The following is an 18,058-nucleotide window of genomic DNA, read 5'->3' on the forward strand; positions in this document are numbered from 1 at the left end:
TGGCACTGACTGCCTGTGATCCACTTTGCTCTGCTTTGACACCTGAGATTGAAGCAAGGGCTCTAGTAGCTAAGAAAATAGTAGAGAAAATTATGGTTGGGAACTAAATCCATGCCAGCATCAGCTTCTGCAGCATCTAGGCTCTGCTTTGAAGCTCTCCCTTCAAAATATTCCCTCCATGATCCCTGGGATTACCATGCACCATGGCATCTGAGTGCCAGCATTACGAAATTCATGAGCACATGCTTTATCTGCCTACTTTGCAAGTCAGCCTTGCACAGCAGACAGCAGGACTCTGCTCAAAGGCATGTTGGTGTTGGAGGCTGGATCTTTCACTGCTGCCACTTTGGCTTTGGCTGAAACCAGGGCAGGGCTAATCTGAGCCCATTAACAGACTCTGATTTATTCTAAAACCAAATCTGCAACGTGTGAAACATTGTATTCAAAAGAGAAAAAGTAATTTATGAGGATAAAGTTGGAAGATTTTATATGCAGACCAGAGACTGGTCTTCTCCAGAGGACTTCCTTGAGGTATTATGACTTATTTCTCCAAGGCTGCAGACCCTGGGCAACGTAGTTACATGACAGTGAGACATGGATAGAGACGAAGTTTTCCTTTGCGATCATTATGTTGCAGTATGTTTTTTTCCCATGCTGGGAGAGATGTGTGTTGATTGAAAGATCTGTGAATAACACATGGGCTGAGGAATGCTCCGTGAGCTTAGTCATCACCTGGGTGAATCAGACTGGGAAAACAGCCTTTATTCTGCAAGATAACCCCATCCCACAGGGATTTTTCTTGAGGAAGAGCTCAAAGTTTGTTCCAAAATTGTGCTACTGATTGGAGTCCAACCTCACCCTGCACAAGAGGTGATCTTCAGGTGGATGCTATATATGACATCATGCTCAGATATATATAGAGGTCTTGTTACCTGGAAGCATCCCAAGGAATATTGTAGGGCAGGGTTTGAACTCAGTGGGGACTTCCCTGAGATGAACAAGTGGAGAGTCCAGTTAGAAGGTTAAGTCCTGCAAATGGATTTTCTGTTATAGTAGGGATCTTTACCTGAATGCTTCAGTTCATGCTTCTCTTACACACCCATGCACCAGGGCTTGTTCCAGCTGATGAAGTTATCCTGGACTGATGCTGATGGGGGAAGAGGATCAGCCCCAGAGCTCTGAGACCTGTCATTAATGCCCAGGAGTGTGAGAGAGCATGTGGGGAAAATGCAGCTGGGGACAATGGTGAGAGGAACAGCACAACATCTCAGACCAGCACAACATCTCAGACTAGCACAGAAGCAACTGCACTGAATGTTTCATGGCTTACCACCCTCAGCATGGGATGTGCTCCAGAGGCTTATTTTCTGTCCAATTTTCCATTTTGCACTGGAACTGGGCACTTTTGGACAGACATGTGTGGATTTCTGCTGGCCTGATGAGCTGCTGCTCTGCATGGCATGCTCTCCTCTGGGACACTGCCCTGGCAGGCTGAGCCCATGCCAGGTCCTGCCTCCCTGTGGGGTTGCTGCCTGCGGGTGCAGGTTGGTGATCCAGATGGAGACTTGCTGGAGTCAGGTCCTCAGCCCCTGGGCTTAGATGCTACAAAGAAAAAGATGGTAAATCAAAACATTTGGAAATCTGTTTCTTATTTACTGTACTGCCAAGCTGCTGTAAGGCTTGCTGGAATCACAATCCCAGAAAAGCAGAGTGGAAAGGATTTTCCTACTGATATTGTTGGCAGTGGGAGAGATCTTGCTGCCTGCTGTGGGCTGGGACAGGTGGGGATAGGATCAGGGATGGACTTTCTGTTTGCTCGTGAAGGTGAGGTAAACATTGCAAACATTCCTTGCCTCCCCTCAGCCCATTTTGAGAGGGGCATATATTAAATATTGGGAAGAACTGAAGGCACATTGGAATACTTGGGGAAGGGATACTTGGAGACACATTTTGCATTTGGTGCAAACATTTGGTGCTGAAGGGTAAACGCGTCAGATCATAGTGGCAGGAGGAAAAAAGTCAGATGCTCAGGCCACAGCAAGTTTTGTTGGATGTTTTCATGCTCATGGCATCACCTGAAAGGATCTCCCAGCACTACCTACCCATGAGGCTCAGGGGGAGATGCCAAAGCATGCAGAAGATGGTTTGTGGAGCCGGGGAGCTCTTCCTGATGCATCAAGGTCTTACATCTTCCTTTTCCCCCCTCAAGTGCCTGCGTCTCTCCTGGGAATGTCGCACATCATCTCACATGCTGCAACCAGGGTAAGCTGAGCAGGGAAAGTTTCCCAGAGACGTTTGGGCTGTGATGCCAGGAGTCATAATTGCCTTGGCAGAAGCAGCCACAGTTGTTCAAACCTGCCCTCTACCCGTGAGTCAGAGTGGAAGTGCTGGAGTCATGGGATGGCTCGGAGCAAAGATGCAAAGCTGGGAGTTGCTTTTAGAGATTCTTATTTCCTTGAAGGAAAGTCTGAAATATACGAGTGAGTGAACGAGAGAGACTCCAGCAGCCTCAGAGCCTGCCTGCAGCCCACTAGGGCAGCACTGGGGTCTGCCATTAGCCCCAGAAGCCTGCACTGCCTCAGGGGATGCACCATCTCTGGGCCCCAGCAGCAGCAATGCCATGGCAGGGAAAGCAGCCATGCAGGTTGTGGGTGAGCTCTGGCACCAGTGACATGTCCCATGAGCTGTTCAGGGCATGATTTGCAGAGGCAGCATTCTCTGGGCAATCACATTCCTGCTGGGAGCACAAAGGGACAAAGCCCACTGTGGGACAGAGCCCCAGATCCTGTGAGGAAGTCTTGCGGAGAATCATGAGCCCTCCCTGGGTGGGGCTGCATTTGTCAGTGTGTCCTGTTTAGGTCAGAAAACATGAGGAGATGGCTCAACAGGGTTTCCAAAGGACAGCTGGCTTTGGGCATCTCAGAGGATCATGGGCAGTGAGAGCACTTTTGCTTTCAGGGGGCTTTGCTTTCAGTCCTCCTGTGGTCAATGGAGTGGAGGAAAGAGCAGAGTCAAGGGGAATAAACCCTCAGCATCACCGGCCTGGGCACAGGTAATGTGAGCTGCTCACACTCCCAGCATCATGTCCTTGCCCATGACCCCTAGCTCCATCTGAGCATGGGGAGAGGCAGCAGAAAGGACTGGGGATCAAGGAAGTGTGGGATGGATGCTGATGGAGCTGGCGCTTTGCAAAGCTTCTGTGGGGAGGACTTGGCATGAGCACTGCTTCCAACACATGGAAACTGTGATGGGAGATGGTCAGCCTGGCTCCACAGGATGGCTGGAGTGGTCAGAAGCTGGTGGTGGCAGGGATGTCCTGAGGTGGGTGTTGGACCAGTCTGAAGGTAGGTGGGAATGGAAGCCCCAGTATCGAACTCTCCCCAACCTTGGGGAGGTCCTGTCACCTCCAGACTCCAAGTTCATGGCTCAGAGCCATCTCTCGTTTAGTCCCAGTGAATTACTGAGCCCCAGGAAGCCAACCTTACTGAGGCTTTTGTAGAAGTCAAGGGCTCAAATTGAGCGGGAGCTTGGGGAAACCGTTTCCCTTGTTAAAATAAATGTATTAGTTTAATATGTACCAGGAGAGGATAGGGAGTTCTCCTTGTTAAATATTTACCAGTCAAACCCTGCTGAGGACTTACTTGGAGCAATTCAGCTTTAGTGATTTCCTTCTATTGTGGTCTAAGTCTCCAGCATTGCTGGGAAATCGCCCGGCAAGGCCAGGAAGGCTGGTGACAGAGCCGAGCCCTGGGCGTTAAAGCTGCAGCTGGGATGGCCACCCGCCTCTCTGGGGACACTGTGGCGCCTCGGAGTGTCCCCAAATCTGCCCTGGGACCTCCATGGGGATGTCGACACCTGCATGGAGCAACAGAGAGAGCAGCCCAATTCCCAAATGGGAGCAGGGCACAGGAGGGATGCCCAACAACCAGGAAAAGCAAATAAATTTTAAAAAAAGGTGAGTAGAGACACAAAACGTTGCTCTGTGCCTTACCTGTCCTGGCATTCCTGAGAACATCCCGACAGTGTTTTCCCAGACTCATCACAGTCAGTTTTAACAAGGAGCATTATTTCTTTGGGAGCTCATCACCCTGGGAATGGGAATCACTGTAAACAACACAAATTGTGAATTCCCTTAATTTTACTAAGATGTCCCTTCTGCTACCTGATGGCAGAGTTAAGCCATGTTCTGATAGCTCAAGACTTCCTGACACAGCTGTTCAGTTTATAGGACCAATTTTATATTTATGCAATTTCCTTCTATATATACTAACCTGACACATGTCTACATTAGCAGTTTGTCATTTACAAGTTTATACTCCAGCCATCTCTACAGTTCTTAAAACTGGAAACACATTTCGTTGGTAATCAAGTTAAGTTCAGAAAATTTCTATTGTTGGTGACTCCACATTGTTTTGTAACACTGCTACTTTCCCTTAAACTCCCTAGTATAAAATGGAAAATTGCAGGGCATGAGGGATCTCTGTGGAAATGCTCCTGCCTTGTTGGTCCCCCACTCTCCTGAAGGCAGCAATTGCAGATTGTCAAGGATTGCGTCGCCATGTATTTTTTAAAGAATGACTCTATTAATAATAAGAGAAAACAGATGCGTGAGGTTTGCAACCAGAACTGTGGATATTCCAGGAGACATCAATTGTTGGAAGTAAACAACAGTCCTGATTCAACAAAGCTCTTAAGCAGACGCTTAACTTTGAGCATGCACTTAGCCCAGGCTTCAGCGAGGTGTTAACATATGTTCTGCTATATAAGGAGGGACTTAAGTACGTACTTACAGTTAAGCTTGTGCTTAAGTGCCTTGTTGAATTGGGGCCAACAATTCAGCTCTCCCTCTGTCTCCCTGACATTAACTGTGCCTGACATCCAGGAAATTCAAACAGGGGCTGCAGTAGTCATCTACCAGCAGAACTTTTCCCTTCCAACAGGGGCTGCATTTATTTCGCAGCGTGGCCGAAGTGCTCTGGGTGGCAGGGTCAGGTCACCCCATGCACCTCCGTGCCCCTATCACTCCCCATCCCTTGGGAGCCCTGCAGCACCACCTGTAGAGAGACAAAAAAGCCATAGTATTTGTAAGACTCCACCTAGAAGTCTATTGTGTCTTTATTTCTATTGGTTTTTTAAATCAATATATTTTTCTGTAATGTTCATTAAGGATGCCTGCTTTCTTTGTGCTTATTTTCAAGTGGATGGGGTTTTCTTAAGTCCTGAGCAGCAAGAATTGCACTGTGCAATGATTTAGCTTCCCTGGTCAACCTTTATGAATGAAAACTTAATTTTTCTGATTTTTTGCCTTTGTAGTTTTTCTCCTTTCACATCCCCCACCTGCTGAGTTGTACATAGCAGGTGAATATGGATGGGAAAGGCCTCAATGTCCTCACAAGTTACTGCTGACCTCCTGAACCAGCCTGGATGCTCTGAGATGCCCTTCCAATCTCCTTGAGACCTTTCTCTTGGGTCACCGTTATTTCACACCCAAATTGCTGAGGATGGAAGTCTTACTCTGCTCACTGCAACAACACTTTGAATCAGCATCACTGAAAAACTCAAACCCCAGCTCTCAGTTGTACCTTGGGATCAATTCATCATCACTTACTGGCTTTTATTTGCAGTAAACCAGATTTCTGTGAAAACTGGACAGATCTTGTTTCATGAGCCAGGGAGAGCTCAGTGAAATCATCAACCAGAGTTGATACCTCCAGTTCCAATCACACCAGGCAAATCCTGAGCCAAGCATCCCCAAAGGTTTCCTGATGTCCTGATCTGAAGTTCTTGTAATCAAAGGGAACTTTTGAACTTGCTTCAGTGGTGCCAGAGCTGCTTTCTCCTCAGGATTTTATTTATGGGTGGATTTTATACTGCGGGTATAGCAGTTGCCTTCCCAGTCCCAGCTTTCTGTCTATGCTACCTCTGTCCAAAAGTCACAGCTGGGGAGCCACGCTCACTGCCAAAGAAAGGAGTTTGTTTTACCTGTCAAAGCCAGGTGTGAGGGACATGTGGCCCTCAGTTAAAAGTATCCCAGGGAGTGTCATCCAGATTCACCACCAAGTTTTCTTGAATTAAAAAAAAAAAAAATTAATGAAAACCTCAAGACCAGCTCTTCCCTGCTCATTTTCTTTGCAGATGGCAGCATCCAAGTTCCAGTTATTTCTGTCCTGGAAAATAAAAAAGTCTACCAGAGGAAAAGGAATGTGAGTTTGCAGCAGAGTTTGGTACCTGGAAGACTCCAGGCTGGAGTGCACACTCCTGATTTATGGTGTACTTGTTAAAACCACTTGTTCTTGTCATAACAAAACAGATCGAAGTGAAGCTGGGTAGAAGGTCCCCTTCTAGTTGGCACTTCATCATGGCTTCTTACTCTGTCTTAGGTTCTGGGGGTTTACAGTTATATAAAACTTAATGAATCAGTATACTTTAGATTTCCTTCCTAATGCATATGGGTTCAATTAACTGCACTGTTTGCTTATTTAAGCGTTTTCATTAAATTGCTTTACTATATTTTCCCGCAATTGAAAGGGAACATGGTGGGGCTGATGCCATCTGCCACCATCAGTTTAGCAGAACCTTTTTCTTTGTTCAGGTCCATTCTGTTTTATTAGAAGAGACCCTCCTACCCCCAATTCCGTGTGCCACGCACTTATTGCATTCTGCTCTTCTGACTGCAGACTGATAAATAAAAAGCTTGTGCAAGAGCCTTCATGCATGGTATTTTTAAGGGTCTCTTTTACAAGATCAGTTGTGTTTTGTCCCCCACCCCCCTTCTCTCCCCCTGCTTGCAGATTCCTTTTTTTGCTGCAGCTTGTGGAGAAAGAATTGTTGCTGTTACAATGGTTTTCAGCTCTTGCTGCCTGGCTCTGCAGGCTGGGGGATTGCTGTGGCCAAAACACCCAGCCAGGCTGCAGGCTCAGCCAGGACAGCAAGAACAAGGCAGGAGAAACTTTTTCCTCATTTTTAGGGAATAGCTGATCCTAGGCATCTCACCAAACCTTTCTGAAGGTCCTTCTCGTGGCAGGGGATGGTGTCCCTGCCTTCACCCACAGCTTGTTGTCTGGATCTGGTGCTCTCAGGGCTTCACACACTGTTCTCCCCCCAGAGCAGAGGGAGTGTTTTATTGCATTCCTCCTTGTTTTGCTCCATCCTTTTGAGCTGCATCTTGCTGTGCAAGTGCTCGTTGCGAGTGGCCCCAAGCGTCCCCAGGGTCCCAAGAAGGCTCCTGCCCATGTCCCTCCAAAACACCCCACACCACCAGGGATGCCTGTCAGGGACGGACAGTGCCTTCCCCTATTTCACAAACTAAACTGAATAAACCCACCCACTTGATTTGGGGTGCAGTCTGCATCCTGTTACACAAAGCAAATGCTTTATAGACATCACTAATAGGAAAAACACCTCCTGGAGAATATAACAGAAGAAGGAAAAACGTTAATTCTGAAGGACTCTCGTCCAGAGGTTGGTTTGTGATTTGGAAATGCAGCATTTGATATTACATCATTTATCTGGCGTCTCTGGGTTAGGGAGCAGAGAAGACATTCATGCTCCTGGAGCAAAGTGGTATTTTGCAATAGTGTGAGGTGGAAAACACCCCAGTATTTATTGTTTTCTGTTTTCTGCTACAGGCATTTTATGTAAGAGAAGGTGCAAAGACAATAAATAACTTGCCCTAAAGGTACACAATGAATTTGTGGCAAGGCCAGCAAAAGAAAGGCTTTTAACCATTGCTTGCAAAAGCTCTTGTCCTCCCCAAAGTCTAAGGGAGCTGCTGTGATTGTGGAGGGTGAGAGGATGATGCTGTGAGACCCTTTTTGTAGAAGGATTTCAGTTTGTGAAGCAATGTACCAGATCAAATATCTCCAAGAAAAGAAAGAAAGAAAGAAAGAAAGAAAGAAAGAAAGAAAGAAAGAAAAGAAAGAAAGAAAAAGCCCTTCAAATTCTTTTGTTTAAAGTAAAGTAAAATTAAGAAAAAAAGCAAAATGTGGAAAAATGCATTTAAACTGGAACTAAAAGCATTCCCCCCCTCTCCGAGTGGTAAGACTTTTTCTTCCTTTTCTTGTTTTCAAGAAGGTTTTCCAATTTCTGGTTTTTTTCAATGGAAAATGCAACCAATGCACCAAAGACATTGCAAAACACCTCTGAGTTGCCAAATCAACCATGGAGGGGGAGTGGGAGGTGGGGATTACCTGGAGAAACACCACCTTGTACCCTCGAGTGTATCCCAGTCCTCCTCACCCTCCCAGCTCCACAGTGCCTGAGCACAGAGACCCCAGCCTCTGCTCACAGCCCCACAGGGACCCACATGCAACTGCTGGGATTTGCCAAAATCATAAGGAATTGACCAAAAACCACCCAAACTGATGCAGAGTCTGGGCTCTGGGAGACTTTCTGAGAGAGTGGCTTGACAGCCCTACCAGCTCCAACCTCTCTCTCTGGTGCCCTTTCTTCTGGAAGTGAGGCATAAAATAAATTTAGGCTGCTGGCTGTGGTAAACATTCCCTCCAAACATGCCTGTTCTTGACACCCCAAATGCAGATATTCAATTGTGGAAGAAAGTGGAGAAAAAAAAAAGAAAAAAAGAAAAAAAGAAATGTAATGAAAAGAAAAGAAAAGGATAGAGAGAAAACCCCCGACGCTTCCAAGACACTAAAAATAGACTCTGATCACTTACCAAATGGTAAAATGAAAATGATTTGCTTTGAATAGTCTCCAGAAAGGCTCAGATACAATGTCTTGTGGAGCAAAATTGAATCAGTTGAAAGTGCAGACGCCAGCTCAGCCTAATCCCTCCCAGCTGCTTTGCTTTCCTTTTTTTCCAACAAGCAGCCCCTAAAAGTCATCTCCCTAATCCTGCAAACTGAAATTCAATCTTGTATTTTTTTTTTTAAATCAAGTTTCAAGCCTGGGGCTTGCAGGGTGGGGGAAGAGGAGGAGGGAGGGCTTTGGGGTTGCCTCCTTCCCCTCGCCCTGACTGCAGTAAACACAGCCTTGAATTCAAGGAAAAGCTTTAGACTACAATTCACTTGGCTTGAGCCAAACACACAAATCTGATGCTTTTAAAGCCCCTCCAGCAGACGGTAGATAGCTTTGAGATGTTCACTAAATGGCTGTCTGGTTGTTGCCTTTTTTGTTGCTGATTGGGGGCCCAAGGAGACCTTGTCTCTGGGTTGTTTTTTCTTTCTTCCCCCCCCCCCCCCTTTTTTTTTTTTTGGTGTCTGCTGTTATCAGTGAATTTGGGTTGGGCATTTACCTAATGCAAAGACCAAGACAAACAATTTCTCACAGAGGCTGGTGATTGCAAGCAGCAGTGCATGTACAGGCTCTGCTATCTCGGGGAATACCGAGAGGTATTTATGACACTTTCCCAAGAGTTTCCCGACTCCTGCCCTCCACTCCCCCAGTTCCTGCCACGTGTGCAGCTTGCAAGGACTCAGGAAAGTGTCCTGGGGCATCCCAGTTCTCAGCTCCCTCCATAGCACTTGGAAGCATAATTCCATGCACTTCCAAACTTGCTTTGTCAGTCTTTGCCACCTGATGGTTCACTGATCCCAAATATTTTTGGCAGCAAATGATACTGGTTTGGTTTTGGAGAGTAATTGAGAATAGATAAAATTACAGAAAAACATTCAAAACCAAATCCTATGGCTCAGCATCCTGATAATTCAAATTCCTGGGTCTGAACTCTTCCAAATTCAGAGCTTCAGAGGTTTTCCCCCATTCAGCCATGCAGGTTGGCCCTATGAGGCTTTTGTTTGAACCCAGGTCAGAGTCCAGAATGTGAGCAGGAAAAAAAAAGATGTCCAAGAGTAAGAAGAGAGAGGACATTGATTTTATGGTGTAGAAACTCCCCCAAAACAGCTGCAGGCAGGTGTAGATTCACCTGACCAGCAAAAGATTCTGAGTGCCAAAGGAAAACAGGAAACAAGACTTCCAAGGAAAGAGTGGGAAGCTGAGGTGAGAACCTTTGATACAACTTCTCTTACCCTGACAGATATGATGACTGCATCCCACACCATGAAAATCACACTTTTCACCAATGCCGAGATTTTCTCTGTTCCCAGCATGCACTTTTCTTCCTTTTGTTGGCATAATGGCCTTGACTCCCCCACTGTGTCAGAAGCAAACTTCTCCTTGTTTGCAACTAAGATTGTTATTTCTGCTCTGAGATACATGGGGTTTACATGACATTTACTCAGACAATACTCCTGAACTCATCAGTCTGATACAAGGCTGGGTCACTGAGGGTGATCAAAGCATGACTGCTGGAGCTGTGTGGAACTGGATTACCTCTTGTCTAACGAGGGAGAGAGATTTGGACGCCCAGATCAAATGGCCCCATGTGCTGGTTGCTGGATTTTATGGTGTAATCTGATGGACAGTTGAGATAAACATACATAATTAAATGGGTAGAGATACACAGGTACATGGGGGATGGATGGATTAGAATAATTGGTGTAATTACATAGACATACACAGGGGCTGTGCAGACGGTAGATAATTTGATATTAATACAGAAGATGTGATGGTGGAGGGAAAGCATGTGCATTTGACATGGACTAGGTGGCCTAGCCAGGGGTAAGGGTGGTCTTGATTCATGTCAGGAATAGAAGTGGGATGTGTTGTGTTAGACAAAGTCCTGCCAGGGTGAGCAGAAAGTTTGTCTAGCAGCTGGCTGGATGGCTGAGTAGTGGAGCTGGGAATGAAGGGGCTGACAGGCTGCACTGTGAACCTGTGGGATGAATATGGGGACTGAAAATGTGCTGGCTGGACTTGCCATAAAATAGAAATATTTTAAAATGTAGGGCTAGGGAAGGAAGGAAGGAAGGAAGGAAGGAAGGAAGGAAGGAAGGAAGGAAGGAAGGAAGGAAGGAAGGAAGGAAGGAAGGAAGGAAGGAAGGAAGGCTTAGAGAAAGTCTGAAATAAGTTTGCCAGAGAAATATGCATGGGATGGACTGCAGCATACCCGAGCCTGCTGGCCATGTTAAAATGAGCCAATAGGTGTCTGTGTATCAGGGATTGGTTTGTTGTATGGGTGTGGAACACACAAATACTGAAGGAAGAAAGCTGGACTGGGTAGGTAAAGTAATTGCTGGATGGCTGGGAAGTTCAGTGGAGTAAAAGCAGTCTGGATAGATTGAAATATGGAAATGTGGACTACTGCAAGTAGGTATTATAAGTCTGTAACAGTAATAAGTAGCAAGGAGTTAAGCACAGATAGAGCAGAAAACAGTGGAGTGTAGGGAATAAATGGACTCATGAACTTATGTCTGTGTCTATGGACATGTTTAGGTATGTAAAGATATGTTTGGCTTCATAAATTCAAGTGACATGAACAGCAGTAGTGTTAACATACCTAACACAGGAAAAGGGATATTATGAGAGAAAGGTGATCCACTGGAAATACTGTGAGTATTCTGAGGTTCAGCTGAGTGGAAGTTGGATGGATAGGTGGATAAAGAGATGGGTGTATGTACTGGCTGAATTATCAGCTGAGCTTTTATTACCTAGAAATATTGACTAGATAAACCTGTAGACTAATGCAGATTAATAAATTAAAGGCCAAAAGAGAAAGAGTCAGATTGAGAGGGACAAGTTCACAGCACACAGAATATGTGTTGCCTGGGTAAAGGGATGGAAGGATAGCTGGAAGAATGGAATAAATATATGGCAATAAAAGTGGGCTGATAGGGTGAATAGGGCATTGATTGTGGGGAATGTAGGTAGAGGGAGGAACAGATAAAAGAACAATAGCAGAGTTAATAGATGAGCAGTGAATAGAATAATATATGAGTAGCACCCATCCAGAGGGTATCTGGTGATCGAGACTCCCTGCAAACACACAGAACTGTGAAAAAGGTGATGTACAAGACACAGGGGAGTGGAGGATGCATTGGGTCAATGCACACAAAAAAGATAAAGTGTAAAGACATGAGAGGGAAGGACATATGGGAAAAGGCAAAAAAGCCCTATGGGAGGAGTCAAATAAAATAGTCATGGAATAAATAAATTACATATAAAATTAATGCAGAATAAAGAGATTATGCTAAAAAAACAAGCTTGGAACAATTAGCAAGCTAACAGGTTGGACCAGGTATTGGGTAGATAAGGAGACAGAGGAGTATTCATGAGCTGGGAGTGTTGAGAAATTAGCCTGATGGTGCGAATTAGAGGGATGCTTAATGGAAGAGTAAATCCTGGACAGGATGATTGATGAAGAAGGATGTGGGTTCACATACAGATGAGTGGGTACCAGGAAGCTCATCAGAGTGGATACGAGTGAGCAGAGAAATTAATATGAATGAAGAAAGAGGGAGATGAAAATATATAGTTTGGGAGGTACTATGGAAATCTAGAGAGATTAATTGAAATTTGCATTGGATTAATTAGGTAGGTAAGTAGTCGCAGGCACTAACTTAATGAGTATGTATAAAAGAAAGTGAAAAAATATCATTAATCGTGGCAGTAATTGCATTGATGTCTTGGGCATGACAGGCAAAAGCAGAAGGGGTGAATACATTAGTTCTATAAGAAAGGATGAGAGTGATTAGTATATGTGAGCTATATTAGATGTGTGAGACATGAATGTATGCAAAGTAGGCTAAGAGGTCAGGTAAATGAGAAAACATGGGGAAAATGGATTATTAAGTGTTATGAAACTCACCATGAACACCTACAGGGGTGTGTGGGAGGGGAAATTAGATGGACAGAAAGAGAACAGATCTGTTTGCACAAGAAATAAGCAGAGAGAGATTACCTGATCAAGGCTGACATGTGACTCCCAAATCAATCCTAAAACTAACACTAATTCTAAATTCTGACACAAACACAATTTAGCTTAGAGATTACCCTAACATAACACTAAGACAAACCTAAACCAAAAGTGTCTGAACACAGCACTAACCCCAAACCCTGACCTCATCTAAAACTGCACCCAATACCTAATCCTAGCACAAGCTGAGATCTCCTACTGACCCTGATACCAATCCTATCCTAAACCTAACCCACACCTCACCCAAACCCAGCCACAAACCAAACATAACTCTAAATACTGAACCAGTGCATACCCCAACTCTAAACCAATCTCTACCCAATTCTAACCAATCCTTGACCTTAACTCCAAGCAATGAGCCTTTACCCTGTCTCTAACGTAATCTTAACCTTGCATCTTAGAGGAATGGGTAGAAATCTGTGATACATTTGTATTTAGCTGATACCTAACTGTCTTAAAACATAAGAAAGAAGATTAGCTAAATATGTCAGAGATGGAGTTGTCAACTTCATGTATTCTAAAGTTATATGGTTTTTGTTGGCAATGGAGGAGGAGGGTTAGCTAAATGACTGGATTCAAGGTAGTGTTGAACAATTAAAATATGTCCATCTAGAGGAGTTATAGCAGAGAGCTCAGAGTGTGCATGCAGATAAGAAATTCATAGTTATGATTTCAGATCAGAGAGATGAAGATATATAGAACAGAGTGTTGTGTGCAACCAGTGGTTAAATCAGGTACCCAGGTCGACTAGAGGCAGACAAGTATTGGTATGTATAGACAGGTGAGGAACAAGGTGTGTGGGGACAAAATGTAAATCAGGTGAACAGACACAGCAGGGGGGAGCCCTGGAATGAATATGTGTGTGTGATATCAGAGTTGGTTGGTTTGTGTGGGTAGGACAAATAACGGGGCAGGTTCAGGTCAGGAAAGCAGACAGGACTGTTCACTGGCAGTTTCTGACTTTTTCAAATCATGACCCCTGCAAATGTGACCAGCAGAGGTGCCAGTCCCTGCCTGGTGATTAGCCGGTGGACTGCAGGAGGTGTGGAGAGAGACTTGTGCAGGACATTCCAGCCCCGGGCTTCACTTCTGAACCCACTCTGGGATGCTCCCCAAAGCTGCTGCCTTCTGCAGAGCAGGGAGGGCAGGCTGCTGCCTGTGTTCTCAGTCCCTGGAGGGGAGACTGGGCTGCCCCCAGTCTTGTCTCCCTGCCTTTCCAGGTTTTCTGTCAAATGTTCAAAACCTGCCCCTGTAAATGTTTAAAGAACGGGGTCTTGCTTTGTGAGACCGTAAGATTAAATTTGGGATCTGACTTAAAACAGGGACTGTGAGAGCACTACTCTCCAAAATGCTTTCTGCACCTTGACTAACTTTATGCTTAAATTTAAGCAACTTTAATTTGCTGACTTTAATGGCAGTGTGTGAGGGGTAGGGTGTTGTGGTTATCCATGAACCACAGCCCCACTGTTCTGCAGCCAGTGACAGATCTCCAGCTGGCCTCCCTGAGATCAGGGCTTCCCCTCATGCCTAGAAGCATTTCACTGAGTAATTTCCTTGTGTGCTTAAGTACTTTCCTGAATTAGCTCTTAAAAGAGTGAACCTTCCTTCTAGACTTTCTGGGAAAAAAGAAAAGAAGGGAGTGGAGGGAGAATGGGAATTTCTGAGGGTGCCCAAATGCCAAGAACCAGCCTTTGGAAGGGATTTGGGTTCTCACAGTTTCACCCAGGCAGTTAGAGGAGCCTCAGAAGGAGCCAGAGCAGATACCTCTGGTAGACACTGGAACTGGGTGCTTTCAAAGATCCAACTATGTACTTAGCTGTATCTTCAGACATCTAAATCCCTCTAAAAGTCTCACTCTTAGTGTCTAAATCCCAGGTGCCTAACTCACTTCTAGGAAAATCTCACACCAGGACTGATTCACTGAATCTCTTCTTTTTTTTTTTTTTTTTTTTTTTTGGTAGGACTTTTGAAAATCCCACTGCTAATCTCCTATACCCAGGCATGTATCACTTTGAAGCCTGTAACATAAATTGCTTTGTGCTTCTGGGGGACAGCCACTGCTTTGTCCCTGCTCATACTAGGTCAGATTTTTGTATTTTGCATGTTAATACATAGGTTTTGCTGGTTTGTTGGTTTTTTTTTTTTCCAGGGGGAAGGTCAGAAGCTGCTCTGCAAGACTTGAATTAGCAGCCCGGAGTGAGTGCTGTTTTACATGTTATTCCAGGGAGGAATCGCGGGCTGCCGTGAATTGAAGGGCTGCATCAGCAGAGGTGTCGGGAGGAGCTGCTTCTGGGCTCCTCATTTACATCGGTGGGGTTTGCCCCTGGGCACAAGCCTTCGCTCAGCTCCACTGATCTCCTGGGAAGATTTGTGAGCAAATTTGCTCGTCTCTAGCAGAGACTGAACATTGTTACCTGGCTTTCTGCAAGAAATTACTTGAGTGAAGAAGGGGGGAAAAAATCAAATACATATGTTCTTTCATTTTTCCTCTTTTATTTCCTATGAGAATTTTTATTTGTTGGGAAGTTATTTGGTAAATAAAATTTTTGTGCATATGCTTTCTTCATTAAAGGAATTGGAGTTGGGGATAAACAAATTATTTTTTCCTGTAAAAAACCCCCATCATTCTGCAGAAGAACAGGCTGGCTGCCATTGAAAGATTTTTGATAGAAAATCTGCCTGCAGCCCTACTGCTTAATCAGTTTGGAGCAGAGCGTAGCCTGTAGCTTGTTAATAAGAGCAGCTTGCCCGAGCAGTTCGCACAATGGTGAGCCGCAGAGGAGGCTTGCTGCATAGCTGTGGATTTTATTTTGCAGCTCTGTTAATTAAAACATATTTTACTTTGAAGGAGGTTTTTACTGTTTTCTATGAGGCTGAGCAGAAAACTGTTCTCTCGGATAGATTAAAGGAGGGATATGAAGTATTTTCTTAGAAGTAACAACTCAGCTTTGTTTGATGGGCAAACTCTGAGCAAAAACAATGTGTAGTTTTGTATTTTTGTTTGTTCTCAGTCTTTGTATATGGGCTGGTTTATAAGTTGGGATATTCTGGCTGTTTTGATAACATCAAACTAAATATTTCACATACAAGTTGCCAGACTGGAACAGAAAAGTCAGATTCTTGTTTAATTGATAAAGTAGTTTTTACTTATACAAGCGTATACTAAAATAATAAGGCCTGAAACTGTGCCACTGAAGTTAATGACAAACCCTTCATAGGTTTCATATAAAACCTGTATTTTTATTATCCCAGTTCCACTGACTTTTGTTGCAAGATCGTAGCAAAATGTTAGGGCATTTCTAAGTGTTATTTTTATTATACAAAACCCCATTAAAATCGGTACTGAAGCATCCCATTAATTTAAATGGGACTTTGCATAGTTTGCTGAGTTCCAGGCCACAGATAAAGAGAAGTATGCAATTTAGAATTAAACTGACCACAGCTTTTTATTAGAATACATTTAATCTTGAATGGACTGTGCAGTCTGAGGCATAAAGAATTGGTGAACTTCAACTGGGCTGGTGCAACCGGAGCCTCCACTGTGCAGCAACTCCTGGGTTGGTCTGGGACCTCTCAGGACCATACAGCATTCCCAAGCAAACCCAAGCAAAGCTCTCCCCAGGCAGCTTTGCCTTGGAAATGCTAATAGGTAAGCCAGCACACCCAGAACAAATGGAAAACTTGATTCGGGTATTTCTCTGGCTCCAAGAATCTGCTTGCCTCGACAAAGGCTGCAATCAGTAGGCAGGAGTCTGGGGACTCTGTGCGGCACCCGCTGCAAGGCAGGGTCCCACCGGGATGGAGCCAAGCCAGATCGAAGTGATGCCGCTTCAGGAATTCCAACTTGAGCTTCACACACTGGAAACCACCGGGAGGAATGTGCAGGGCGAGGGATGGAAAACCATCGCCTCCGGTGTGTGGAAACACTCACCAGCCAAACAGCGGCAAGGGGAGTTCAAAAACCAAAGAGAGAAGGGTGGTGGTGAGCGGTGTTTTACACTGCCCCCGCTCCGCGGGGACTTTGGGGACTAATGAAGCATTAAATGACAGCCCTCCCCGGCTGCCCCCAGCGTGGGCACACACCGGGGCACCTCCAAAGGCATATGGCTAAGGAAAATGTGCTTGGGCAAGGCAGTCCAAAGCCATGCCTCTAGCACTCCAAACCCCCGAATAATTCAAGCTCTAACCATTGTGGGGGAGACCGAAAGGCTGGTGGAAGCAGGACATCCGTAAAATTGCACAGGGAAGGTGGAGGAGCTGCTTTCTGCTCAGTGTCTACTTGGAATTTTCCTTTCCCTGAGCCATAAATGTGTCAAGATGCCCAAATGTCGCCCAGCAGCAGCAGATCAGCTTTCCCTGGTAGAGTCACAGGGCGGGGGGACACCGGTGAGGGACACCAGCACAGAAGCCCAAGCCGGCTGTGTCCCTGGTCCCCAACTCTTTCCTGCAGACAGTTTCGGGAGGGGGTGGGTGCTTCAGGGCTCCGACAACAACCGAAACTCGGGGCAGGGTTTGGCAAAACGTGAGCGCCGCTGCTCCGATTTAGGACTAACAGTGCTACCTCCAGGATCAGGAGAAAACGAACACCTTAAATCCCGGCTGAAAATCCCGGCGGAGGGCTGGCAGATCCCCTCCCGCCTGGAAACTGGGGGAAAAGCAGTCCTTGTGCTGCTCTGGTGACACTCCCGTGGCTACAGTGAGGGATGGAGCAGCCGAGGACACTCGGACCCGCTCCGCTGAGCCCCCGCGTTGGGAGCAAAGCCCTTGCGCTGCCCCCCAGCCCAGGGAAGGTGCAGAACCCCCCGGGGCAGAGAGAACTGCGATCCTCGGGGAGCCGGACCATCCGCGGCCGCGCAAACAGCGCGTTTGGGCCGGGAAAGGGCCCCGGCCGTGGCTATTCCTCCCGCCGGGTCCGGATATTTCACTGATTCGTTATAGCGATTATGGCATTTGGGCAAAAAATATCAATAGTAATAGCAACAGTAAATAAATAGTCATCAAATAGTAAATAAATAGTAATGAAATCAGAGGGGTTTGTGATTGCAAAAGATTAAGGGAGAGAGAAAATAAATCGAACAACCTTGAAAATTCAGGATGTCGGAGGACTTGGAGGAACAAGAGAAAAACGCACAGTAGAGAAACGAGACAAGCGGCTGCGGGAGAAGGAGCGGTGCCAGGGCTGCGACCCACCAGAGGTGCTCCGGGGTGCGGGGATTAACTCTTTGGGGAGGAAAAAATCCCGACCCACGGCTCGGAGCGCTGAGATTTGGTGGGCTGCAGCAATGC

At 45.7% G+C, this 18,058-nt stretch overlaps 1 long non-coding RNA gene across 1 annotated transcript; it reads right to left on the bottom strand.

The window, feature by feature from the left end:
• Positions 1 to 427: 427 nt before the first annotated feature.
• On the bottom strand, positions 428 to 2,470 carry LOC146431195 (uncharacterized). Its single transcript, XR_014854827.1, has 3 exons — positions 2,103 to 2,470; positions 1,331 to 1,602; positions 428 to 1,185 (listed from the first exon to the last, which is right to left on the bottom strand). It is a non-coding gene; the product is annotated as an uncharacterized LOC146431195 (long non-coding RNA).
• Between the last annotated feature and the right edge of the window lie 15,588 nt (positions 2,471 to 18,058).

This window comes from Lichenostomus cassidix, chromosome 13, assembly GCF_008360975.1.
Source record: "Lichenostomus cassidix isolate B80296 chromosome 13, HeHo_3.0, whole genome shotgun sequence".
Lineage (NCBI taxonomy): Eukaryota > Metazoa > Chordata > Aves > Passeriformes > Meliphagidae > Lichenostomus > Lichenostomus cassidix.